Source organism: Mus musculus, chromosome 11, assembly GCF_000001635.26.
Source record: "Mus musculus strain C57BL/6J chromosome 11, GRCm38.p6 C57BL/6J".
NCBI classification, from domain to species: Eukaryota; Metazoa; Chordata; class Mammalia; order Rodentia; family Muridae; genus Mus; species Mus musculus.
Genome location: NC_000077.6, coordinates 79,624,383 through 79,649,742, shown reverse-complemented (window position 1 = coordinate 79,649,742; position 25,360 = coordinate 79,624,383). Strand labels below are relative to the sequence as shown.

Genomic DNA, 25,360 nt, shown 5'->3' with positions numbered 1-25,360 from the left:
CCCCCTCATTGCATGTTGATACCCAGCCTGGACCTCTCTCCTGAGCTCCAGACCCCTACACCCAGCCGCTTGAAGGAAGCCACAGGGGTGTCCTAGGCATCAGACCCTTGAAAGTACAAGAAAGGCAGGAGGCTGAGGGATCTCACCGGCTCTCACGGGGCTCCAGAGTAGGGATGATCACCTCAAGTTGTCCAAAAACGAAGCACAGAGGTAGAAGCTTTGAATCCCTCTTGGCCAGCAATGGAAGGCAGGTGGCTCCAGGGGTAGCTGCAATTCCTTGGTGAGAAAGCCCGGGTTGCCCCCTGGGGAGGGCCTGCTACAGCACACACTTTTGAAGGTAGGAAAATGAGGGGCTGGGGCCTACAGAGATCTGAATTCCTCCTTCTACTTCCTGGTAACATGGCCCCAGTACTTGAGAGGCATCCAAAGGGAACATGTCGACAGGCTTGATGCCGAGTTTCCCACACACACACTTGCTGTGTCCTTCAGCCCCATTCCCACTGCATTTAGCTAACCAGATATGCATTCACCCAGAGCTCACTGAGGGTGACCAGCGCAGGGTGAGTCTCTTAGCCTATGGCCCCACAGCAGCAGGTCGTGTGTCTGCAGTCACCTGCTGTTACCATCCGGGATTAAAGTCCCCAGCAGTCTCTAAAATGCCAAAAAGGGCTCTTCATGTGTGAGCATCGTCCTCATCTGGCCTCCTGGAGGCCTAGCACACACCCAAGGGCCCCTATGGCTCAGGTTTCTGCCCAGCAGCCTTCCCCCGGGGTTCCCAGGCCCCGCTCTGAAGTGTGCAGCGGATTCTGAAACCGTCCATCAGCCAAGTTCCCTCTTACTCAGCAGAGCAGGCTCTGCCTTCACATCTTCTTAGCCTCACTGCCCTTAGGCTTGACTCATGTCACCTGTCACATCCCAAGATGCCCTCCCTCTACAAGAGCAGCAACTGCTCTTCACCACTGAGCCGTCTCACCAGCTCCCTTTAAAAATAATTGTAAAGTTCTGTAGGTTAGAGGGATCATGTAGCATTTTCTTTCCAGACGAAGCTTTATAATGGTTGTTGGCTTTCCAAAACCTAGTGTGACCACCATGCTTGCTCCTGCGACTCCCTCAACACCAGACCTGGCCTGAGTACTCTTCAGACATCCAAGATCTGCCCTGACCAGTGAAGCACTCACCCAAAGTCTGGACACCCAGCCCCCCGACAAGGAAGTCTTTCCCTGCTTCAGGCTCAGCATCTAACCACTTGACTTTAACCCAAGTCCAGGCACAGCCTATAGGCTTTGTGGCCAACATGAATGCCAGATGAGGGGCTCTCTGCCTGGCCAGTGACAGAGTGTGGGGACTTTGGTCTTTCTACCTAGTGCCTCATACTCCCAGCTATGAAATGGGAATAAAAGTACTTACCACACAAGGAGCATTTAGGGGCAGGCTCCCAACACATGGTGGTGGCCAGCATAGCCTCTGTCCCCATGCTGCCCAGGCCACCTGCTAGGTCGGTCCTTCCTCGTGGCAGATCAGAACAGCTACTATCAACTTCCCCTCTGCTGGGTCCGTGGGAACCTTCAGCAGAGGCTTGCTCCTTCCATACTGTTTGCTGGGCTTCCTACGTGGGCTCTCCCTGCTTGCTTTCAAGCTTCTAAACTCTTTTTATGGCCAGCGTGCATGCATGTCTCTTTGTGTGTACCTGCAGGCCTCCGAGGAAGGGAGCAATAGAACCTAAGTTCCCTTCCAAGGGGAAAGAAACATGGGCGAGCCAGTAAGCCAGGAGGGGGCTGTTGTTTGGGGCTACTGGACAGGTGGAAGTGGCTGCACCAGCACACATGGCCTGAGGACCACAGGAAGGCTGCCTGAGGTTGGGAGACTGTTTCTGGACTCAGAGTCAGCCTACACTGCCCTCCCTGGTCCACCAGGCAGGGAGCAGCTAGCTGCATTTGCAGTGCAACTTTTCCAAGCCTCAACTCCTAGACCTTCGAGAGCTTGAGAGAGGCCCTCCCGGGGTGTGCACATGCAATACTAATACTTGATGCTGTGCTTTGCCTGCAAAGAGCTTCAGACCCCGCCTAACCTGAATGTAGCTGAGTATACACCATTCTTCCCATTTCACAGATTTAAGAAGCTGAGACTCTGAAAGATTGGCCCATCAGAGGACATGCAGGCCTGCCTGCCTGCCTGCACTGTGCACAGCCCTTCCAAATCCAGCAGAAGGTCAGCTGGATCGGGTCAGCATGAGGCTGGATCGGGTCAGCATGCAGCTATGTGGGCTTCTGTGGAGAGGGAGGGAGAACCTCTGATCAGAAGGGTCCCAAGTCCAGAGTCCCAAGCATTTGGCATCAGGATCCTGTTAGAGCTGAGCCCGACTCCTACCCCAGGTGCCCTGCTGCTCTTCCAGTTTCTGAAGGCACCATGCCATGAAAGGCACCAGCTCACCCTAAATAAACCTGCTTTCTGTCGCCTTCCCCATCCTGGGCCCCTCTTTCGGGGCCCCATGGCCCAGTCCGTGTCTAAGAATACCAGGCTAGGGCAAACAAGAGCTGGCACGCTCGCCTTGGGGACAGGCTCTCCCTTGACTGTTTTGCAAAGGGCCAGTTTTGGCGGCCCAGGCATTCAGTTCCCTTCATTAGAATGGGCCCCGAGCTGGCAGCCACTGACCTCTGGACCCACTCCATCAGAGCAGGGATGAAAGCAGAGAGAAAGGTCCCCAAGGAACTGCCCTTGCCCAGCAGCTGGGACAGAGATCTGAGTGGGAAGTGGGTGCAACGCTGGACACTCCACAGGCAACCAGAGAGACAGGACACAAAGCCCTTTCTGAGGGCCATCGGGGACAGGCTCACAAAAGTGGCCCTCAAGCAAACGCAGCATGAGAACCAGTCAGAGGCGAGAATCAAGGCAAGGAGAAAGTGAGACCCGAGGAACAGCAGCTTTTCTGGAACACTTGGGAGCAGAAGCAAAAACAAGAGCAAGATCCTGATGGCATCCACCCAGCGCCAGACAGAGGGTGAGGTTCACTCTGCCCAGACCAAAGGCAAAGATTCCAAGTGTGCATTCTTCCAGAAACTGGGGAGGTTCTGTGAGCCGACGCACATTAGCATAACAAACGCCGAGCTTTCTAGACTGAGGGCAGCAGCTTCGCCTGGGGCCTCTCCTCCCTGAGGGGACATTCAGACCCTGGGGAAGCAGAGGGTTGCTGCTCCCTCTCTCGGGCCACCTGTTTTCTCTAGACATCTCCTGACTGGCTAATGGGATTGGAATTTATCAGAAACTACAGTGTGTGTGTGGCCAGAGAGAGCAGAGTATGGAGGGGTCTTTCAAAGTCAAGCTGTATGGAACCCACCACCAGCTGAGCTGCAGCTGGCCAGCAGAGGATTGACTGTGATAGCACACACACACACATGCACACACACACCTCACACTCACACACACACACACACACACACACACACACACACACACACACACACACGGCTGGCCAACCTCACCATTCGGTGGCTGGGTAACCTTGGGAAAATCTCTTCACCTCCCTCAATAGCACTTTCAACCTGGACAATGCGCTCAAACAGGCAGGTGCGGTCCTAGCAACTCAGGAGGCTGAGGCAATTCAAGGCTAGCCTGGGCTCCAGAGAGAGCAGAACCTGTCTCAGAACACCAAAATAAATAGATAAATGTATTTTTTTTTAATTATCATTTTAGGGGTCGGGAGGTGACTCAGCAGGTTGAGGACACTTGCTCTTGCAGGGGTCCTGTGTTTGATCCCAGAGCGTATATGGTAGCTCACAAAGTGCTGTAACTCCAGTGCCAGGGAAACCTGACACCCTCCTCTGGGCTCCACAAACACAGCAAACACACGTGGTACACACACATGCAGGCAAAACACCCATACATAAAATAGAAGTTTTTTTTTTTTTTTTAATTAAAGTTTTACAGTAGGTATCTCACGTAAGCTCAGGTTAGCCTCGAACTGCTGATCCCCCCGCCGCTCCCTCTCTAGCCCTCCGAATGCACCAGGCGTAGTTTATATCATGCCGGGGAATCAAACTGGGGGGTTCATGAATGCTAAGTGAGCTCTCTGCCAACTGAGTTACATCCCGGCTGCTCACCTGTGAGATGATGCTCTCTGTGTGCTGGAGACTAGCATAAGCACTGACTTAACAACCTGCCTAACAGCACAGGAGGGAGCCGGTCTCACCCTCATCCCGCAGGTGAGAAAACAGAAGTCACAGAACAGGAGGCAGCAGACAAAGATATGGACTGTGAACCAGGTGGTCTAACTGTGACCATTGCTGCCTGCTCCCCCAGGACTGTCGGTGCTTCTGAGACCGAAAGCCGAAAGAAAGCCGACTGACTGGTCAGGGCTGGGAGCCCTGGGAGGTGAACTGGCACAGGAGAAAAAGTGTCCACAGCTCTGCAGCAGTGTCTAGATCTGTGGTTGGTCCAGAGAACTTGTTAGGATTCTGATTCTCAGATCTACCCAGGACTGGGGAGAGGAGGGAGTGAATGTGGCCTGCCATCTGCACTTAGCCAGCTGACTCTGGCCAAGGTGTGAGGTCCGTGGGGTGCTGCTCTTAATGCTGCCCTTACCACAGCTGTCATAGGGCCAGGGGAAGACCCGTGATCTAGAGCAGAGCTGAAGGGAGCAACCTTGAAGGAGTTGAGTCTACAACCTCCGTTTCCCTCAGAGATGAAAGTGTAAGCCAGCCACTGACCCATTCCCAGGGCCTGGCTGTGAATAACACCCCGTCATCTCTGTTCCCCGTGGCAAGCAGCAGTATGATACTGCCCTTTGATTACAGGCTCTAGAGGGAGGAATAAAAATAAACCAACCCTGACGGTAGCAGCTGCCCCGTCAGGAGTGGGCCCACTCGGTGGGAAGGCTGCCACCAGCTGTGGCTGGCAAAGTTATCTGGTCCCCTACACTGGCAGCACAGGACACAGGGCTCCTCCTAGCCACAGTCACACACATGAAGGGACAGTGGGATAGCGGCCAGGCTGGGGAATCTAGCAAGGGAACCAGGGAAGGGAGAGTGCAGGGAATGTTGCTCTCCAGGCAGCCAAAAACCTCAGGCCTCCTGCATCACTGCCAACGTAAGAGCCCCCAGCAACTTCACACGATGCCAGCCAAGAGTCCAGCACCTCCTTTATTTCTCTGCACAGGGCCATGGGCCACTGTGCCCGTCCATAAGCCAGGAAACTGAGATGCATTAGGGATCAAGGGTAAGGCAAGGCAGCAGAGCCCACAAGGGGCCAGGCTGGGATTCGTCCTCCCGAGAGTGCTTGCTTTATAACAGGACCAAGCCCTGATGGCTTGTTTCCCTTCCCGGATGGCTTGGGCTTTTCCGTCCTGGGGATGGGTCGTTTAGAATCCTGAGTAGAGTGGGCCAGGTACAAAGCTGGTTTCAGGACCGGGCTCAACCAAGGCTCTTGTTTGGGGTCAAAAGGCTAAGGCTGAGGATCCCAACAAGATGGCTCAGTAGGAGAAAGAGCTTGCTGGATAAACGTGGAAACCCGAATTTGATCCCTGGTGCCCATATAAAGGTGGAAGGAGGGAACCCGCTCCATAAAGCTGTCCTCTGACTTGACAGATACACTGTGGCACGTGGACTCCACCCCCCACACGACACACGCACGTACAAGCTGAGGCTCGGAAGGAGAACGTTCCAGGCCACGAGGTGGGGTGAGTGATGACACCAGCTAGAACTGCAGGCGCCTTATCCTGGTTCAGGCCTTGCAACCAGCCAGTGCCGGGGCCTTGAGACAGTCCCCTGTTTTCCTCAAGATTTCAAATTCAAATGGATCCGCCTAACCCTGTCTGGTGTGCACCCATCCATATAGCTGGCTGTACTTTAAAACCATCAGGGCAGCTTGGCAAACTCCCAGTGACTGGTGAAACTGCAGGTCAATTAAATCTGGAGGTTTTAAGGCTCCCCAGGTGAACCCAGTATATGTGACCTACTGGGGTGCCCAGGAGACTGGGCAGAAGCATAAATCGCCTGGAGGTCAGAATGTAGGAATTTGTATATGCACAGACTGGGTGGTCTAATCAGCTACCAGGACACACACAAGCCACAGAGGAGTAGCAAGGCCTGTGAATGTCCCAAAGTGTGTTCCAGGAGAAAAGAATGGCCTCCCTGGTCAAGTCTGAGTGCAAATTTTGTAGCACCCCGTGTTCTTCTTGAGGGTTCTTGGTTTGTCAAGCTCTGAGGGGCTCTGTGCTGAGGAAACCAGTCTATCTCCTGGCTCTTGGTTCCCAGGTGCTTGGAAGTACCCCATGTCACATAGTGCTCTGAAGCTCTGTGCTTCTTGATGGGGAAACTGAGGCTACTGGAGGTATGATCAATGGATGGTGTGAGTCAGGAACCAAGCCAGGCTGGGGAGGGGTTTTATTGCCCTGCCTGTACTCCTGGGATGGGAGTGGCAGGCCAGGGGAGGGGGGAGAGACACCAAGAACCTGGTGGTAAGGCTGTTAAAGACTGGGGTAGTGGGGAGCTTATGAGCAGCAAGTAGCAGGGAAGGGAGAGTGTGCTCCAGCTGGAAGCTGCAACATAGTGCTGTTTGCTATAGTTCCACTGGCTAATGCCTGCCAAAATAACACACACACACACACACACACACACACACACACACTCACACACACACATACACACACACACTCATACACCATACACAGTCACACACACACCACACACACACACTCACACACACACTCACACACACATACACACACACACTCATACACCATACACAGTCACACACACACCACACACATAATACATACTCACACACACATACATACATACACATATACACACACACTCACACACACATACACACACTCATACACACATACACAGTCACACACATACCACACACACACATAATACATACTCACACACATATACACTCACACACATACATACATACACACACAGACACACACACACACACATACATACATACACACACTCATACATACACACTCACACACATACACACTCACTCACTCACTCATATCACTTGATTTCTGTGGAAAACAGTCCCAGGGATAAAGCCACCACCTATAACTAGTCATAGTCATAGGAGAAAAGTGGAGATGGCCAACAGGAACTGGAACTAAAGTTTGAATCTTTACAGCCACCTACATTTCTTACATCATGTCTCACTGTCAGGAGCCAGCACTCCCTGGCTAACACTGAAAGGGCTCTAACTGAACCTCCCAGAATCATTCCATCAGGCCCAGGGGTGCAGCAAGATGGCACCCATTTCACAGACAAGCTGAGGCTAGGAGAGATTGCTAGCTCAAGGTCTTATTGGGTGGGGAAGGCTGGTAGGGAAACCCTGTCCCTCCTTCCGGATTGACAGACATGATTGGTCGATCTCTAGAGCCAGCCCTAAACTAAGAACTGCCCATTTTTCAATAGCCAGGACAACACATATGGGTCTCGAGTGTTCCTTCTCCAGCTGACCCAAAGACTAGTTGCTTTTTTATCTTTCTGCTGTTGTTTTGAGACAAGTTCCTGTTTCCCGACCTGCTCTGGCCTGGCCTGATCAACCTCCTGCCTTAGCAGTGGGATTTCCGTACCACCACACCCAGCCCAAAGGTTGTTTTCAATGGGTACCTTACACGTGAACTTGAAGTGCCCTACCCCAACCCCATTTGGGATTAAGATACGGGGCAGGGCCTGGGGAGGCAGCAGCCACTCATCCAATCCAGATTGGGGGGGGGGGGGGAAGCACCTGCCTTTCATTCCTTCTGGAAGGTGATCTTGAAGGTAAAAGTGGCCAGAGAGCAGGAGTGAGTTTTAGCAGCCAATCATTCCAATGCCCCCGCCCCCAGCTCTAAGGATCACAGGAGGCCACCTCAAAGGTCCAAGTGTCCCTGTGCCCTAAAACACAGAAGATGCTCTAAGGCCCAGCCCATCATATGAGATAAGGTATCCTGGTACAGGGGAGGGCTGCTTCTGGTCAGTCTAGAGGGCTGGCAAAACCTGCTGGGGCAGAGCCAGCACCCAGTAAACATAGCAGAGGCAGAAGGGGGACCTTCTAAGAGAGAGAGGAGCACCATTCTGCAGGTGGAGGACCCTGTTGCCAGAGACACTAAATATCAGTCAGGAGGCAGGGGAGCTACAGATGGCTTCTTGTCAAAGGGGCAGCTCCGGGCCCTTCAACTTTTCCATAAATATTCACCCAGTCCTAGTGTGTCATTCGTTCACTGAGGCACAGAGATGAACCAGAGATAGCCCTGACTTCCTGAAGGTCAGAATCTAGTGACTAATAGCAATAAAAACAGTTATAGTCTGATGGGCATTTTATCATGATTTTTCAAATAAGGATTCTAGCTACAGAGAGGCTAAGCAGTTTGCCCAGTGCTGCACAGCCAACGCATCTCACAGGCAGGAACCTCCACCCAGGGTCCCCGTGTTTGTGGATGATGCTTGTAGTGAAGGGAGGCAGACTAGAGACAGGAAGTCAGCACAGGGGCTGTCACAATAGCCAGACAACGACCATAAAAAAAGGCATGGCCTGGGACTGCTGTGCTTGGTGGCATGGGTTCCCAGGTGGCATTCCCACAGACTGCAGGAGACTAGTTCTTCCTTGCAGCTGTGAAGCCCAGGGGCTTGAAGAACAGAGCGATGGGGGGAGCAGACACCCGTGACTGGGAGTCTGGGGACAATTTTCGGTCTTTGAGTAATAGCTGTCTACCAAGCCCACACTGTTATCACAAGTTTTGTTTCCTCTAGGGGAGGAAGTGGCAAATAAGCCCCAAATGCACTGCACACCACACCCTGAGTCAGCTGGGTTTGCATTTCTACAGCAAAGAGTCTGGACTGAAAGGGGTCCCAAGAGCCAATAAGGTGGGTAAGGTACCTCCTCCCCAATGGGGAGTCCCTAAAGTCATTTGAAATCCAGAGGCACAAAGGCTCAGCAGATTAGAGATGCCACCAAGACCTGAGCTTGATCCCAAGACCCACACAGTGGAAAGGGAAAACTCCCTCAGCTTACCCTCTGACCTCCATATGTGTGTCACACAAACACACACACACACACACACACACACACACACACACACACGCTCCCTTTCTGGAGTGTTTCTTATTTATATTCACCTCACAGTTCCCTGCTCCATAGCCAGACAAAAGTCTCCTGGTTAGGACCTTTGTCCAGGCAATGCCAACAAAGCAGGCTGGGGGGGGGGGGGCTCAGGTGGGGTGGGGGGGACACTCTTCTCCCTTGTCATTTACCCTGTGGGTCTCCTGTGATGCTTAGGTTGTAGAGCGAGGACAAGCTCTGCAAGCCCTTCCTAGCCCAGCTGTTCCTTTCTCCCAGGCGGGGACAGAGTGCAAGGAGAGGCCTGGGATGCAGAGAAGCTGCAGGGCAAGTAGAAAGGAGCTGGCTACCAGGAGTCCTGGGTGCAGACAGGGCGAGTGACAACCCAGGCACTGCACACCAAATCTCTCAGACAAGTGCCTGAGATTCCTCAGATTCCTCAAAATGCAGTGGGCACAACGGGCTATATAGCCTAAGCAGAAAGGATGGGTGGCAGTCAGAGAAATTGGCCATGGAAAGTGTGAGTACCTGGCTTACACTGCAAACATTCCAACAGCCCACCCCACCCTGTGTCTGCCTCTTGCCAAGACAGGGCTTCAATGGGAAGGTGCCCTATGCTGAGAGGGAAACAGCAGAAAGACGGGATGGAGAGGGATGGGAGACTGGGGGAGGGAGGAAGGAAGAGAAAGCAGCCATAGTGTAAAATGTGTGGTTGCCTAGTGAGGCCAGCCAGCAAATGGACACTAGGCCCTGTCCTGCTTCTTCCAGGAGTACAGCCCTGAACGATCAATCCATCTGGGTCTCCTGAGGACTATGAGGTAACCCCTGTCTTTCCTGTCACGGTGGAAATGGGAAGCCATTGTCAGGAGGAGGGGCCCACAGTGCTGATTGCTAGAAGCCAGGCCATGAGGATGACTCTCGAGGATGCAGGGTAAGGCCCTATGATAGGCTAGGGACCCTTCCTTTCCTGGAGTTTAGGGATAGGCCAGCCCCACACTCTAGCAACACTCTCCTTTCAGTCCATAAACATGGAACAGCTGGGCAGAACAGAGCTCCAGCAAGGCTGGTCCTGCATCTGCAAAGGGTGCAAGCAGGGGACAGTAGGCTCCATACTTCCAACCTTCAAACGCATTCTTTACCTGGAACTATTCTTTTTTTAAAGATTTTATTTATTTAATGTTTGTAAGCACACTGTTGCTCTCTTCAGACACACCAGTAGAGGGCATCAGATCCCATTACATATGGTGTGAGCCACCATGTGGTTGCTGGGAATTGAACTCAGGACCTCTGGAAGAGCAGTCAGTGCTCTTAACCATGGAGCCATCTCTCCAGCCCCAACCCTGGAACTATTCTTGAGCAGGACAAGCCCACTCCCACTGCCTGAAGAAGTCAGTCTCAGGGACACGGTGTTCTGTGACTCTGCCGCCTACCCCATCTGGGGCCACCTCTATCCTATAGGAGCTGAAGCTGGCTGGGAGTGAAGCGCATGCCCAGCCTCTGTGAAGCTCTGGGGCACCCTAATTCCAGCACCCAGGCCGGGAGGGAAGAGGACCTGCTCAGGACTGTCCTTAGGTGCTCTCTTCAGCAGCACTCATGCTAACACTGGAACAATACGGAGCAGATTAGCACGGCCCCTGTGCGAGGATGATACAAAAATTCACCGAGGGTCCCATAGTCTTAATAAAAGTATGTACCTTACAAAAGAAAGTTTTAAAAGAAAACACTTGTCAATAAAGTGAGTTCCAGGCCAGCCTGGCCCACTTGAGACCTAGCTTCCAAAACAAAAGGAAACCCAAATCCCCAAACCAAAATCCAGCTGGCCCTGGTAATGCTGGCAGATGCCAGTTGGGTGCAGTCTCATCCCTATGGCAACAGCCCCTCCCTTGATGAAGACTTCCGACTTATTTTCCAATACAGTGTCTCTTTCCTTCCTTAGTCTTCATTGTGGATTTTTTTTTTCCTGACATCTGTAAAATTATTTACAATAAAAGACATTCAGAGTTGGACATCTGTATAATTATTTACAATAAAAGACACATTCAGAGTTGGACCAACAAGATAGAAATAACCTACAGAGGCAAAGGAGGACAACAGCCACACTGACAGACAGCGCGTGCATTCACAGGCCTCACCAGGGAGAGTTCGAGTTAGCTGGAGTGATTCTCCTCATCTGACAGAGATTTCATTCCATGAGGAAAGACCTGGTGCAAAACCCGGAGACCATCCTGAGCAGAGTACAGATCACAAATGCACTCTAGTGACAGGTCTCAGGGAGTTCCCAAGGCTCCCACTCAGGGCGCTTCACATGGCGTGGTGGGAATGGGCACAGAGACGAGAGACAACCAAGCTTGGAGCAGGAGATCAGGACAGAGATGGGAGCTCTAAAGAGAGAGGCTCTATCCTTTCCCAGAGGCTGAGTGCCCCAAGTCTCCTGGAGCTAAGCTCCCGCCCACAGTCAGGACAGGGGCCCTGCAGGTAGGGAAGGGCAGCCACCTGCCCTACATCAGCCCAACACTGGCAGTACAGCTCCAACCTGCCACTGTCTTAGAATACTTTAGCTTAGATTAAGAACTTCCTTCTGGAAATGGCTCAGTAACCACTGAGCACTGGCTGTTCTTCTAGAGGTCCTGAGTTCAGTTCCCAGCAACCACATGGTGGCTCACAACCATTCCTGACTTTAGTTCTGGGGGATCTGATCCCCTCTTCTGCCCTCCTTGGGCACTGCACACACGAGGTATGGGAACGTACGTGTAAATGAAATACTCACACATATAAAATTAAAATAAGTAAACCTAAACAAAAAAAAGTAAAGCAAAACAAACAAAGAACCCCCCCTCCTCATCACACACCTTAGAAGAGTAAGGCCTAAAGGAGTAACTGTAGTGTAGTGGGGAGGCAAGACTGTGAGCGAGGCCGGGCGTGGCGTCGCACGCCTTTAATCCCAGCACTTGGGAGGCAGAGGCAGGCGGATTTCTGAGTTCGAGGCCAGCCTGGTCTACAGAGTGAGTTCCAGGACAGCCAGGGCTACACAGAGAAACCCTGTCTCGAAAAAACAAAAAGAAAAACAAACAAACAAACAAAGACTGTGAGGGAGGCAGCCCCTGTGAAGACCTCAGAGCAGGGGGTGGTCAGGCACTAAGCTTCCCTCACTGTTGGACCAAGAGACTTAGTTCAGGTGGACATGGAGGTGCCTGTGTGTATGAAGGGCCTAAGAGGGAGACTGAGGCAGGGACCTGAGAGGACCAAAATGCACCCCCAGATAGGCTATTTTGACATAGGATTATTATTGTTTTGTTTTTTCTAGGCAGGGCTTCCTTATGTAGCCCTGGCTGTTCTGGAACTAACTCTCTCTCTCTCTCTCTCTCTCTCTCTCTCTCTCTCTCCCTCCCTCCCTCCCTCCCTCTCTCTCTCTCTCTCTCTCTCTCTCTCTCTCTCTCTCTCTCTCTCTCTCTCGGCCAGGCTGGCCTAGAACTCAGAGAACCCCCTGCCTGCCTCTGCTTCTTCAGTGCCGGGGTTAAAAGCATGTGTCACATGCCCAGCCGATATAGGATTGTTTTGAGTTAAAGGCAACAGAGAAATAGCAGACACTAGGAGCAAGTTGCTGCTGTCTCATGTGTGGGAAAGCAGGTCACACATCTCCCTCCATAAAGCAGACTTGAAGCAGGCCTTTCGGCTCCTGACTGTAATTCCAGCCAGCTCAAGCCTAGAAGCTAGGCTACATACAGTAAGGCTTCATCTCGAAAAAGGAAGGGAGAAAAATAAAAAGTAAGAAATATAAATCAAAAAAAGAGGAGGAAGAAGAGGAGGAGGAGGAACACAACAACATGAATTTGTAAATTTGTGTCAGGAAGAGAAGAACAAAGATGTGGGTCTTCAGTCTCAGGCCTACATTGTATGTGTGTGTGTGGGGGGGTAAGAGGCAGAGACTGACACAGACACACACAAAGAGACCAGAGGAAGGGGAGGGGAGGGGAGGGGAGGGGAAGGGAGAGAGAGATTGATTGAGAGGTATCTTTTGTTAGTTTAATTTGTGGGCTCTAGATAGAGGGAGAGAAAGATAACATTCTTTCTCCTCCACACAGGATCAGTCTCCTGCCTAGTGTGAGGGGCTAGCCTGCGATAGAGTGCTTCCATTACCATACCAGAGACCCTGGGTCTGGTGTCAGCATACTCCCAACAAAAAGCCAGAGTTATCATAGTATTTCAGCCATATTTGTTTTCAGCCATAGTTATCATAGTATTTCAGCCATATTTGTTTTCCTGGTCAAGAACGTGGCAGGGATTGGAAGGAGCTCAGGTGTTCCCCTCCAGGGAGCCTTCCAAACATCTTTGCCCTGGGACCAGGTAGTCCCCACCCTGCAGGAAGGCCTTGAGCTGAGTTTCCCAATTAGGTAGGACCCCTGATGACAGGGGTGGGGACCTTTGAGTAGAGATCAGAAGCATGGGCTTGGCCACCACGGGAGGTCAGCACCCCTGGGGCAAAAGGTATCAGTGAACAAAAGACTTGTTTTACAGCCTGAGATGTCAGCATTTTCTAGGCTCTGCTGGGTTAGCAGGCCTTCCTGGAGAACCACACCAGTTACCACTCCCAGTTAGTGCAGGAAAAGTGGCACAGGTGGAAGTCTGAGATTTTGCTATCAGCCCTACTAGTATTGGACAGGATCAAGAGGTGAACCCAGGATCCTCGGGCCCCAATGCCTTGCTCTCAAGTTTAATTTTACAATTTGGGGTGAGTGGGTGGAGACTTGGCTCCAGTGATTAAGAGCACTTGCTGCTCTTCCTTAGGACCTGGGTTTAATTCCCAGCACCTACATGGCAGCTCACAATTGTCTGAGATTACAACTCCGGGGAATCAAATGCCCTCTTCTGGCCTCCATGGGTACTACACACATGTGGTGCACAGACATGCAGGCAAAACACTCAGACACGTGAAATAAAAAGAAATAAATTGGCTGGGCATAGTGGTGTGACTCTTTAATCCCAATGCTTCAGAGAAACTTACATTGGATCTCCGTGAGTTCAAGGCAGCCTGGATCCAGTCCCAGGACAGCCAGAGTTACATAAGTGAGAGATCCTGTCTCAAAAAACTTACTAAGTAACAAATAAATAAGTAATAAATATAAATGTTTCTTTAAAAAATTTTATATATATAAAAAATCACAATTTGGAGCCCAGCATGGTAGCATATACTTGTAGTCTCAGCTACTTCAGAAGCTAAGGCAGGAGGATTGCTCAAGTCAGTCTGGACAACAGGGAGACTTTCATCTCAAATAAACAACATGAATTCTTGCTTCCACAGCACAGACACTAACACTGCAAAAATACACAGAAAATTAACAGGGCCCCTGAGCAAGAATGACATGAACATCTCTGAAGAATTCCATATGAAAAACAAACAAACAAACAAACAAGGATCAACTCTGCCCCAAGACCAGCCAAGTGGGCTTCCATCTGTCTACTTCCTGAAATCAATAGCATCAACTGGGTCACAGGCACCGCCTTCCCATCCCTGGCAGTGACAGGGCCTGGCTTAGGGCAGATGTGACATGCCCCAGCAGTTCACTGAGACGTACAGGGAGAGTCAGAGGCTGAGCACAGTTCCTGGCAGAAAACCAGTCTTGTCTGTCATAGCAGCAGATGTGAAGACAGGAATCCCGTGGCCCTCACTGCAGGTGAGAGTGACAGCCAGGCTGGAAAGGACACACTGGTGGATGGAGGAAGAGAGGCAGCAAGGAGGGACTGCTCCCGTGGCGTCTACAGCATTTAAGGTGAGGCCAGGGAAAGCACCTTCAAATCACAGAGGCACAGGTGAGACTTAGGCAGCAATGCGGCCACTGTCATTAGAGACATCAAAAAAGGCAGGGGATTCCTGTGCGAGATAAAAGTATGAGAGCCAGGGCGTAGCTGGGAGGGGCTCAGGGCCTCCAGTTTTATGATTTCTTTCCCAAGTGCCTATGCATAGTGTGAATTTTGAGGCCTTTGAACTGATTTCCTTAGTGCTCCTGGGTTTCTAGGTGGGAACCAGTTCCTCCCCAGCCCAGATGTGACCTTCCCATCTGGGGTGACCTTCCCATCTGGGGTGACCTTGTCACCTGGGGTGATCTTCCCATCTGGTATTCATCCACCCAGCCCATGTGTCCCAGGAGCATCTGTGAACCAGGGAGGCACACACTCAGTGACCCTGGAGAGGTACCAGATGTGGACAAGAGGGACTGGAGAAACGGTGCACAGTGTAGTTGACGTGACCAAGGGTCAGGCAGGGAAGGCTTCCTAGAGGAGGTGACACTGGTGCTGGTACCTGATTAGGGTAGAGGGACATGGTCCTGGGTAGGAGAATCACCGGAATGCACTGGATGGTTTTTGTCAAGTTGACACACAAACCTAGGCATATCCCTGACGAAGGAATACTTCTATCAGACTGGCCTATAGAAAGGTCTGGGGTGGGGGGGCAGGTATTGCTTTGATTAATAATTGGTGAGGGAAGACCAGGTCTTCTGGAGGCTTTGCCATCTTTGGGCAGGCCGCCCTGATGTGTATAAGAAAGCAGGCTGAGCATGCCAGTAAACAGCTTTCTTCCATGACTTCTGCCCTGTTCCGGCTCCATGTTCCTGCCTTGAGTCCCTGCCCCAACTTCTCTCACTGATGGAGTGTGACCCGAGGTTGTAAGATAAAATACACCTTTTTCTCTCTCTGAGTTTCTTTTGACCGTGGTCTTTATCACTACAGTGGAAAGCAAATTATAGACAGCAAAGAAGACAAAAAAGGCCAGGAGAGCTGGGAACCCTGCGAGGTGGCAGGGACCAGGGCAGAAATTCAGGCAGAGGTGAAATCCCATAGGGTGTGGTGAGAAGTTAGGACTTTCTTCTAACAAGATTGTGTGTGACAGGGGCTTAGCGGCTCCATTTTAAAGAGCACCATCACTTCACTTAGACCTGCAGGCCCACATGGGATTAACAGCAAGAGAATTCCTGGCCTCTCGGCTTTCATTCTGTGTCTGTCTCCTTGGCCTTAAAACTTTGGTCAGACCTCTGCTCAGTTCTGCCCGTGAGCTTGTTAATCACACAGAATGCCACCAAACACTAGTGACGCAAGGATGAGTGGCCCTTATGTTATCTAACTTTCCCTGCCCCCTTCAATGCTGAAGTCTCCAAGATAAGAGTAACGGAGTTTTCCTTGTCCTCTTCCAGACTCCTAGAGTAGCACCCAGTCATGCCCTCAGTCTGGATTCCAGAAAAATCCTAGCAGACTTATCATCCATGATGAGAACACTGCTCCCCCCTCCCCGCCCCCATGACGGAAACGGAAGCTGTTCTCCCTGCTACGCAGGAGCAATGGTCTCCTAGGAGCCTGACTGATCTCAGCAACAGTGGGGTGATTTCTGGAACCACTCTCAGAGCAGGAGCCATGATAGTGACTAACTGCCAGTCTGACTATCATACCTCTTCCTCTATATAAGCCTGCATCTCAGGGCAGCATCCTGCAGTGGGGCAGGGGGTGGGGGGTGGTGCTTGCTCTCCACTGTGTCCTGTAAGCCTGCATCCAGCCTTTCCAGCAGGTCTCTCCGACCAGTTTGCTCTCCCAGGCAGGTGAAGGAAGTCAGGACTCTGGCCTAGGACTCTGTTAGGAAGATTTAGCATGGGAAGGTCTCAAGCAAGAGCATGCTGAAGAAGGATGGAAGGACAAGGGAAATTCTGGGGAACATGGTAGAGAGGAGCCCCTTGCTCTGGCTGAGGCCGCTCCATCTGAGAGGTGAAAAGTCCCACACAATTAACACGTGCTGTGGAGTTGCTGGCATGATGGCACTGTCCCTTTCAGACGTGGACCTTTGATGTCAACAGCAGTGACTCTGTTCTAAGGCCTGTATGCTTATGACCTTGGGTAGGGCCTCACTCCTTTCCCAAGGATCTGGGGATTTCAAGGCAGTTAATTTTGCTTGCCGGGAAGACAGCCTACCTCCTTGTATCTCTGCAACCTTATCGAGTATGATCCCATCAGGTGCCACTCAGGAGCCATCCTGTGATCTCATGTGGGTTTCTAAGCAACCCTTTGAAGATAATAGTCTCAAATCTCACCAAAGTCCTACCTGGGACTATAAAAGACTATGAAGTAAGTCTCTCTCAGAGAATCCCACAGCTGTGTTCTCTGGTGTGTCTGTCTTTATTTCTAAGCAACCTCCCCTCCTTAACCCTCACGGTTAAAATCTATATCAAAAAGCTTTATAGTAAAAAGATCAACTCTGCTTCATCCGGCCTACCTTGAAATCCATGTCTATGTCAAAGTCGCACATTCCAGTTTGGCCTGAGGTGAGGCCCTTAAAAGATCAGGGGAGCTCTTCAGGCTGCAATGGGCAGAGGGGAGCTGGGTCTCCTGCTTCTGTGCCCCTCGACGAGTTCCAGGTCCTGACTTAAGGACCTAGAAGACAATTCTGGCAGTTGTATGGAAGGTTTGCGGTAGAAAGGCAAGAGGGTGTAGGATGTGGGTTGGAAGGCAGCTTCAGGTTCTGCAAGGGTGGGGAGAAAGGCTCAGGAGACTCAAGACATGTTCTAGAACAAACCCACAGGCCTTCGCAGTGCTGTCAATGAGGAAGGGAGGACAGAAAGGAAGGAGGGAGGGAGGAAGCAAGGATGGGCTCATTAATGGCAACTGACCTTGGAGCAGCTAGATGGGGAGCCTACGAGGTGCAGTCAGGGTGGAGGAGGGCAGTGGACTAAAGAGCACAGCACCGGGCTGGGACCACCCTCAGGCATGTGTCTGCAAAGGCACCATCACTCGTCACACACAGACCCTTGCATCTTGTCCGGTGCTACCTCAGATAGGCCACCAGACACAGGGAGGTCCCTGTTAGGAGCCCTGCCTTAAGTTTTCTGTAAGCTACTTTGATATTTTCAACTCAGCTCAGAGGAGGAGGAGGTATGGCCTTGCTAAGACATAATTCTGAACACCTGGCACAAAGGAGCGTGGGGAAGGTCTCAGGAGCTAGTCTAGGCTGAGGCTGCTAAGGAGACACGACAGTTGAAAATGCTGTGTGTTTCTGGCTTAGGTCTGAGGTTGGGACCAGAAGCTAGAAACTTGGGAACTAGGAAAGCAGTTTAAATTAGATAATATGTTGCATCCATCCTAAATTTCCTGAAAGAGACAAGGCTGTTGTGGTTATGTGAGAGAGGGCCCTCAGGCTAAGGGACCACCAAGACTTTAAGAATCAAGGCCAGCCGGGTAGTGGTGTCGCACGCCTTTAATCCCAACACTTGGGAGGCAGAGGCAGGTGGATTTCCGAGATCAAAGCCAGCCTGGTCTACAGAGTGAGTTCCAGGACAGCCAGGGCTATACAGAGAAACTCTGTCTCAACACCCCCCCTCCAAAAAAAGATCAAGGCCAATCAGGAGGAGGCAGGAGGATCACTGTTTCAGGAATACCCTCTTCTACATAGTGAATTTGGGGCTAGCCTGAACTACATGAGATCCAACCTCATACAAATAACAAAGTTTAGAGTCAAATGTCATTATATTTGCAACTGATTTTTATACAGCCCACCAAAAGCGGCAAACAAAATCCCCAGCAATAAAACATACAAGCAAGGGCTAGAGAGATGGCTTAGCAGTTAAGAGCACTATCTGTATTTCCAGAGGACCCAGGTTCAATTTCAAACACCCACATGGTAGCTCACAACTCTCTGTAACTAGTTCCAGAGACTCCAACATCCTCACATAGACATACATGCAGGCAGAACACTAACGTATATAAAATAAAAAATAAAGCAAACAAACAAACAAACCAGATATCACACACACACACACACACACACATGTTGCAACATGCTAACTGCTGTGTTTAAATAAATGCATTTGTTTTACTCTTATCATTCTTCCAAAAGTTGAAAACACTTTAAATTAAATAGTCAGGATACAGCATCCCAGTGACTCCTAGTAGCCTGAGCCACGGCTCACTGCACACTAGGAATGCTTCCTTCCTTAACTGCGACTCCATGAAGTTGGTGCTATAGGACTGCGAGTGCTTTGGGCTTGGGAACAATCACAGGCTGTGGCCAGGTTTCTATCAAACCACAGAGAAATATAAAAACACCAGGAACTCTCGTGAGTGCACAGCTGGGTCAGGCAGTGGCCGTTTGCAAGGGACCGGTCCCTTCTTCCCAGTCCAGTCTTCTAGACTCAGAGAAAGCATTGAAGGAATGGGCCAGAGTGCAGAGTGGCCAGTGCACTGTGGCTTCATGGAATTATTTCCTGGGTCAGAGGCCCAGCCTGAGTCTGGGGACTCTTACAAGCTAACAGGCCATTCTAACTTGTCCCAAACCTTGAGGACACTGGTTTAGATAGTAAATTTGTATAAGAATCGGTTACCTGGAGAGAGAGAGAGGAGAGAGAGAGAGAGAGAGAGAGAGAGAGAGAGAGAGAGAGAGAGAGAGAGAGAGAGAGAGAGAGAGAGAGAGAGAGAGAGAGAGAGAACTAATTAATCAAATGCTTACACTGTGCAGCCAGGCCTGAGAACACTGGCTTAGCCTGCGGTGTTTTGGAAAGCTAACCTCTTTCAGTGCACACACCTGCGTGGTGTTTTCCCACATGTGTCAGAGATTCCCTTAACTCACTGGTAGGGGAGGGCAGTAGAGAGATCAGGTTTACAGGAGAAAGTTCTGGCTAATAAAACCAGAACCCTGCCAGGCTCAGGAAAGATGGAACCTATGCGCCTGCCCACTCCCTACAGCTTCCTGGCGCCCTGCAATGGTAAGGCTACCCCATAAAAATGTCCCTGCCCCTGAGCACCAGGGTGAGGCTGTCCCCGGAGGGAGGTACCTCAGGCTAGCTCAGCCCAGACTTCCCAGGGGCTGATTAGGGCAGGAGGTGAGGGGCTGGCTGGTGGGGTGAGGGAGTCGGAGCTTGGAGGTGGGGGAGCCCAGGCAGAGGAGGTGAATGGAGAGGGCCTCCTCAGCACCTACTGTCTGCTCAGCCTTCAGGCTCAGCGGTCAACCACTTCCCGAGGATGTTCTTCCAGAAGCTCTGAGCCTTAGGTTAAAGCAAGGGGTTTTCCTTTTGGAGGGAGCACACACAAGCAGGATGGATTAAGGGCGGATCCTCCTGAGCTACAAACTCTCCAGTCATCGCCACACTATGCACACAGGGTGCCACCCTGAACCTCCAAGCTCTGTAGAATTGCAGTACTGTCTCTTAGGAAGGAAGTATTCTTAGAACTGAAAAGTGCACTTTGTCATAATCAGCCTCAAGAATGCTTCCTTCTGGGTGGATGGATGAAGGGATGGTGGTCTTGGATGGAGGGTCCTGAAGCGTTCTCAGGCTGGGTACAGGATAGAAAGACCTGCTCTGACAAGATGGGTTTTGCAAAATCTCTGAATGTGAGTGGAAGCCATTTGGGGTCTAAGATAAAGTCCTGGTCCTTACCAAACCCCATTTGTATTGGACTGTGTGTGTTAGGGAGGGAAGGCTGTGTAAACACAAGCTTGCAAGGGCTTCAGGGTGACTTGGAGGCGTTGGCCCTCCTCTTCCACCCCATGGGTCCCAGTGGTAAATCTCTGGTAGTTTTGGTGGCAAGCACTCCTAGCCACTGAGGTATCCCAATAGCCCAAGAGAGAGGGATTTATTTTTCTTTTGTATGTAAAAGTGTTTGCTCTTATGTATGCATGTGCACCAAATATGTGCCTGGTACTTGCAGGGGTCAGAAGGTGGTACCGGGTCTTACAGACAGTTTTGATACAGTTTGTTTCCTAGCATCCGTGTTGGGCAGCTCATAACTGTAACTGCAGTTTCAGGGGATTGAATGCCCTCTTCTGGCCTCTGTGAGGATGTGCACAAACCCACACCTATATGCACATAAACAGAACACAAATAAGAATTTTTTTAAAGGATCTAATGTAATCTTGATGGACTCCTCAGAGAGGGATTTGTGGGTGTATCAGGAGCTTTGGTATTTGTGTCCTTTAAATGAACAGTCTGCACTCATGGGGAGCCAGCGTGGTGGTACACGCCTTTAATCCCAGCACTCAGAAGGCAGAGGCAGGAGGATTTCTGAGTTTGAGGCCAGCCTGGTCTACAAAGTGAGTTCCAGGACAGCTAGGGCTACACAGAGAAACCCTGCCTCGAAAAACAAAAAACAACTCTTCCCTAAAAAAAGCATTGGCACCTATTTCAGAACCTGCAGTCATTCAGACTCGGAGGCAGCATATCTATCTCTCTCTCTCTCTCTCTCTCTCTCTCTCTCTCTCTCTCTCTCTCTCTCTCTCCCTCCCTCCCTCCCTCCCTCCCTCCCTCCCTCCTTGGGTCCTGCATCGCATTCCACCAACCATGAGCAGAAAACAAAATGCTGGAGGTGTAGCTCAGTGGGAGGGGCTGTGCTTAGCATATGCTAGGCCCTAGGTTCAAGATGGTTCCCAGCACCAAGCCACAACAGCCAACAGAGCAATGACAAAGTAGCCATGTTGAACATACCTGGACTTGTTTCTTATTTCCTTGCCCTTGCTCCTAAACTGTGAGCTATGGTAGGTATTTGCATAGCATCTGCATTGCTTTAGGTATTACAAGGAACCAGGAGATGATAACAGGGACATGAGAGGTTATGACTGGGCTACATGCAAATACCATGCCATTTATACCCGATGCTTGAGCACCCACGGGTTTAGGTGTCCTTACTGGTCCTGGAACCAATCCTCTGCGGATACCAAGGGCTGGTTTTAATTCAAATCCACTGCCATGGTTTGAAAACAGTCAGAAGGGCTGGGTGTGGTACTGCACTCAGGAGGTAGAGCAGGCTGACCTCTGGTCCACATAGCCAGGCTAGTCAAGGCTAAATAAACAGAGAGACCCTGTCTCAAAAAGGGGGTGGGTTGGAGGTTAGGGTGAGAACGCATTTATCAAACGGACATGCTTGTATTCTAATAAAACTTTATTTATAAAAAATTCTTGATAGGCTCAAATTTCTCCATCTGTGTCTCTCTGCTTTCAATCAAGTCTTTAATCCATCTGAGATGAGGGGCAGAGGTCTACTCTTCTTTTTTTCTGTATTTGCTATCCAATTTTCTCAGCGTCATAAAACAGAGTCACTTCTCTTTCCACCTTTGTCAAAGGCGAGGTTGGCTGCCAATATGTGGACTTATTTCTGGGCTCTCTGTTCTGCTCTATTGCGCTGGCTGCCCATTCTCATGACAGGGCCACGCCTCTTTGCTTACTGTAGCTTTGCAGAGTATTTGGCTACTGTCAGGGGACAGACTAAGGCACAAGCATGATTACTGCATGGCATTTGTTACTTCTCAAGATTATAGCAAAGTATATGTGTCAACACTACAGAATAACAAGCGGTAATGAGTTGTTCTTGGTGGAACAAGGGAGGGAGAAAGCCGGGAGGAGGAGACTGCAGGATATCAAGGTTTGGGGACGGGGAGTAAACAGTACTTGTATATTATACAGTTTTGGTATAGTTGGTAAAATATAATTAGTACAGTCTTCTTGGCTTCTTATATTAAAAACAAAAAATGCAAAACTATTAAAAATCTACTTTGAAAAATTTTATTTTATATGTTTTGCCTATATGTTTACATGTGCACCACATGCGTGCAGTGGCCACAGAGGTAGGAAGAGGACACTGGATTGTCCGGGACTGAGGTTAGAGATAGTTGTGAGCTGTCATGTGGGTGCTGGAAACCAAATCTGGATCCTCTGGAAGTGCCACCAGTGCTCTAACCACTGAACCATCTCTCTAGCTCGAAAGATGTATATTAAGCTGGATTGGTGGCTCGTGTCTATAATACCAGGATTGGGAGATTGAGGCAGAAGGGTGACTGTTATTTCAAGGCCAGCCTGGGCTACATAGTGAGTGCTAGGACAGCCTGGGCTTCACACTGAGTTCAAAAACTGGTAGAAGCAGAGTGAGACCCTGTCTCCAAGCAATAATAGCAACAAGATATCTAGTCTTCTAGATGCTTAGAGAAACCCCGAGGACACAGGTGCTGCCTGCTGTGAAGGAGAGGAGCTCAAAGGGGCTCTGCCACTGTCATCACTGCCTCCCACAGTACAATGGAACCTTCTGGAGAGTAAGACTGAGCAGTGATGGCTCCCAGGCCTCCAGGAGGCCCAGCGCAGATCCTTCTCTAGGGTGGAGCAAAGGGGACCCAGAGAAAGAAATGCCAGACAGCCTGTGACAATCAGTGGGCAGAACAGATGGCCCAGAAGAAAGACAAACATCACAAAGGCCCAGAACCGAGACAGAACACGGCTTTCCCATAATGTAAGTAGATGGGAGGGGGAGAGATCGGTCATCGGTGGGGAGTGCTTGCTGTTCAAGCATGAGGTCTGGGTTCAGCTCTTAGATGCTAACACCCATGGAACAGACTGGACACAATCCCAGCCACACCGGTGACCCCAGGTTCAGCGAGCGACCCTGCCTCAAAGGGATAACAGGGAGATAGAGGCAGCACTGCATGTCCTCTTTTGGCCTCTACTATACACATGCATGTTGACACAATAAAATTAAACAAACTAGGAGAGATTTGACGTCACAAGTTTTAGGGTGTGAGACATGCTACAGTGAGAAGCAGGTGGGACCCCAGGTTCTACTTCACCTCCTGGGGGGAGGGACACTTGCTGTGGCTGTGGTGGGGGTTCCGGAGAGAGAACAGTGGGGAACTAGGAGGCTGGGGAGACAGCAGCTGTGACAAAGAGAATTATGAAGAGCACAGGAGGGGAGGCTGCAGCGTATAAGGGTACCACGGGTGACTCTTTGACCTGGGCATCTTTAGATGGATGGTAACATTAGATTCTTACACTGGCAGCCACACAGCAGGAGCAGGTGACCTGCTGCCTTCTGGTTTGATGGGTTCCCTATTAATCTTCCCACATAGGTGGATGACCAGGTACCCAGATTCTCATAGTTAGGCTTTGCCTCACTGCTTGACATGGGTGGCCACAGCCCCTAGCCAGCATGCCCTTGCTTTGATGCCCATGGGCCCATTCCTCCACAGCTCTCATTACCATAGGGACTGGGGGGCCACACAAAAGGGAAGCCAGTAGGCAGCCCTTGGAGCAGACTGGGGAGTGGTATTTGGGGGTGGTGGTGGTGGAAGCTTGTCCTGGAGACACCATCCCTGGATATCTTCTGGCATCCTCTCACCAGACCAACATTTCCTGAACTGAGAAATATGGTCAACAGCACATGTAGCAACACACAGTGACACTTTCCCCAACAGGTGTGCCAGGCTCTGGGGACAAGGGTATGCCCCACAGTCAGCATCTAGTGCTGCACAGGAATGGTTAAATAAACATCCAGAGTGGACTTGCCCAGGCCTGTGGTGCCCAGCACCGGCCTCCATGGGACCTGGAAGAGGAACAGATGCAGAAGCCTATGTATCCTACAGCCAACAGGAAAGCACTTTATAGTCTCAAGGTGACTCCCAACAAGCCACAAGCTGCAAGTGACATCCACACCCTGAAGGGTTCACGTCCCTCCACTGAGGGCGCTCAGCTGCAGTCCTGACATCCAGCTGTGTGCCATTCTCTACCTCCTCAATCCCAGGCTCAGATCTGTACTCCCTGGAGACACACTGCAACCCCCCCCCCCCCCACAAGAACCAGAATCTGGCTGGCTTCTTGGTCCCACACTGACCTCTAGGGGACAGCTGGAGCACAGCAAGGTGCTGGGTGCCTGGTCCACAGCATTAGGATCTGCCTCTAGCTGGCTTCCTCGGAATTCTGACTTTGATGAGCTATGGGTTTGCTCCATCTCTTCCAGGAGCTGGGATTCCGGTGAGTTCTAAGGATTCACTCTGCCTGGATGGCTCAGGGACACTCAGGAGCCCACAGGCAGGAATTGGCCCATGTCCACCAAGCTATCTGACTAAGCCAAACCAAGTCACCTGCCATGCCTAGGAATACACAGCCTCAGTGGGTGCTCTGGCCAGAGCTGTGTGGAGGATGGGAAGAGGTTTGTCTTCCTGGAAGAGGCATAACACTCACAGTCACATTCTACAGTCCTACAGGGGAGACGGGAAGAGCCAGGTTGTTGAGATTGCTGGCTCCGTCTTTCTGCCTCTCTGGGACCTCTGGATTTTGGGAAAACAATACAACAAGACCATTGCTTATAAAGAATTCCCTCTTGAGGGTCAGGTCCTCCGAGCCTACTTCCCCTCTTTGCTAAATGCACCATCTTTTCTGGCTGTGGTTGAGACAGTACGGATGCCACGGAAGCTGCTGGAGCCCATGGAACATGTCCCTGCTCCTGGGTACCCCTGGGGTTCTTGGCCTCAGTGCATCTCTGTTCTCCAACTTCTCACTGCAAGCTTCGTTTTGACATGTCTTTGAAACAT

The 25,360-nt window shown here is 50.8% G+C and overlaps 1 protein-coding gene, 1 long non-coding RNA gene and 2 other non-coding genes across 6 annotated transcripts in view; 3 read left to right on the top strand and 1 right to left on the bottom strand.

The window, feature by feature from the left end:
- The window catches only part of Rab11fip4 (RAB11 family interacting protein 4 (class II)), a 106,996-nt gene that overhangs the window by 48,274 nt on the left and 33,362 nt on the right, over positions 1-25,360 (bottom strand). The gene's annotated exons all lie outside the window — the stretch shown is intronic.
- Gm30718 lies at positions 2,909-12,308 on the top strand. 2 transcript variants are annotated; one of them, XR_001780096.2, is made up of 5 exons: positions 2,909-2,998; positions 5,580-5,671; positions 8,736-8,849; positions 9,811-9,973; positions 10,501-11,042. It is a non-coding gene; the product is annotated as a predicted gene, 30718 (long non-coding RNA). The 2 variants fall into 2 exon arrangements; XR_001780097.2 differs by having other exon boundaries at positions 9,811-12,308.
- On the top strand, positions 10,615-10,722 carry LOC115487854. Its single transcript, XR_003949886.1, has one exon. It is a non-coding gene; the product is annotated as a U6 spliceosomal RNA (small nuclear RNA).
- Positions 14,330-14,432, top strand: Gm25867. Its single transcript, XR_003949893.1, has one exon. It is a non-coding gene; the product is annotated as a U6 spliceosomal RNA (small nuclear RNA).